Consider the following 2,161-nt stretch of genomic DNA (forward strand, 5'->3'; position numbering starts at 1 on the left):
CCCCCTCCTTCCCCCTCTCCTTTCCCCTCCTCCTCTCCCTCTTCCTCATCTTCTACTCCTCCCCTTCCCCCCCTCCCTCTCTTTCTCTCTCATCCTAATCTCAAAGCTGTTGATGATTTGCAAGACCCTATGTCTGAAGTTAAAGTAGCTGGAGACCAAAGGGGGTTAAAACAATGACTAAAAAAGACAAGACAACTTTAGGCAAACACCAAAAAAATCAATAATCTTATTTCTCATTTTTAATAAAAGATGAATCATAAACTTACAATGGGCATCAACTGAGACATATGGGGAGGAGAATGTCAATTTTAGTAGTGCTATGACCTGGGTGCTACCTTGGTTGGAGGAATCCTGTGGTACAATGGCTAAAGCTTTTGTGCAGCTAGAGAAGTTAATGGTTGAAATCTAACAGCCAACCTGCAGGAGAAAGATGAGGCAGTCTGCTTTTGTAAAGATTACAGTCTTGGGAACTCTGTGGGTCATTTCTACCCTGTCCCAGAGGAGCAACAAATTTTGAATAAGTTCAACAGCAGTAGGAAGCATGGCGGTGTTTACATGACTTCTCTACACTTAGCAAGATATTAAACTGTCTACCTTGCCTCACACAGCTCACAATGTAGTGGAGGGAGAACTGAGAGTAAAGCTGTCAGACTCTATTAACACTGATGGCATATTTTTAACTCTTTAAATCAATAAAATAATGAAATTATAATGGTTATTGTATAAGTAGGACTCCTGATGGTGCAGTGAATGGTTAAGGAATTCAGCTTCGAGTCAAAACGTTGGTAATTCCAACTCACAAGCTGATTTCAGAGAAAGTTGTGACAATCTTGGAAATCCTAGGGAGCAATTCTACTCTGACCTACAGGGTTTTACAGGATGAAATCAATTTAACAATAGTGGGTCTTCAAATGGTATAATGGGAATAAAAAAGAAAGCAAATTTCAAATTAAATAGTAAGAATTTAAGTTTCTAGGCATAGAATAAGTCAAATTAACTTTGTAACTTATTATTGTGTATCACAGAGTTGGAACCGACTCATAGTTGGCCCTCCAGTGAGTTTTCAGAGGCAGTCAATCTCACAGGAGGAGACTGCCTACCCTCCCACCGAGCAGCTGGCAGATTTGAACCATGAGCCTCTGAGATTGCAGCACAGTAATTTTTCACGTGAGCATTACTTCACAATAATTAGCAATGCAGAGAATCTCCATGGTTTAAATTGTTATTTTTTCTTAGGTGCTATTTAGTTGAGTATGACATTAGCAATGATATCCCTAGCATCACAACTTCTTCTAAACCCAGCCTGTATTTCTAGTAGTTCTCTGTCAATGTAACATTCTAGTCATTTCTGGATAATCTTCAGCAGGATTTTGCTAGTGTGTGATATTAGTGATATTGTTCAACTCAGTCAGGTTACCTTTTTTTATTGGAATGGGAATAAATATGGATCTCATTCAGTCAGTTGGCCAAGTAATTGTCCTCCAGATTTTCTGACACAGTTTAGTGAGCACATCCAGGCCAGCATCAATTTGTTGAAACACATCAACTGGTATTCCATCAATTCCTGGGGCTTTATTTTTTTGCCAAGTCCTTCAGAACAGCCTGAATTTCCTCCTTCATCACCATTGCCTCTTGCTCATACGTTGGTTCTTGAAATTCTTCTGTGTCAGTCAACTCTTTTTGGTAGAATGACCGTATACTCCTTCTGTCTGCTTTTAATGCTTCCTGCATAATTCTGTATTCTGCCCATAGCAGCTGTACATAGAGTCACTATGGGTCACAGGCGACTTGATGGCGCATAAAAACAACAACAGTTGAGCATGACTGCTGGTGACCCTCTAAAAAGCAGACCTGAGGTCGGCCCTATCCAGTGCCATCCTCATCATCACTGTGACACTAGAACTCACTGATAAAGTCACAGTGTCAATTCATCTTGATGAGGGTCTTCCGCTCCTTCACTGACTCTGTCTTTCCAAGCATAATGTCCCCTTCTAAGGATTAGCCTCACCTAGCTGCATGACCAGAGTATGAAAGACGAAGGTTCACCATCTTTGCCTCCAAGGAGCAACATGACTGCACTTTTTTCCAAGATATATCTGTTCTTTGTTCCAGTCGTTTTTGGATAATCTTCAGTAAAATTTTGCTTGCATGTGAAATCAGT

General features: G+C 40.4%; 1 protein-coding gene across 1 annotated transcript in view; it reads right to left on the reverse strand.

The window, feature by feature from the left end:
* SPAG16 (sperm associated antigen 16) overlaps positions 1 to 2,161 on the reverse strand; it is a 1,218,973-nt gene that overhangs the window by 839,743 nt on the left and 377,069 nt on the right. The gene's annotated exons all lie outside the window — the stretch shown is intronic.

The sequence above is a fragment of the Elephantulus edwardii genome, unplaced genomic scaffold, assembly GCF_000299155.1.
Source record: "Elephantulus edwardii isolate Elephantulus edwardi_28Jun2011 unplaced genomic scaffold, EleEdw1.0 scaffold00106, whole genome shotgun sequence".
Taxonomy (NCBI): domain Eukaryota; kingdom Metazoa; phylum Chordata; class Mammalia; order Macroscelidea; family Macroscelididae; genus Elephantulus; species Elephantulus edwardii.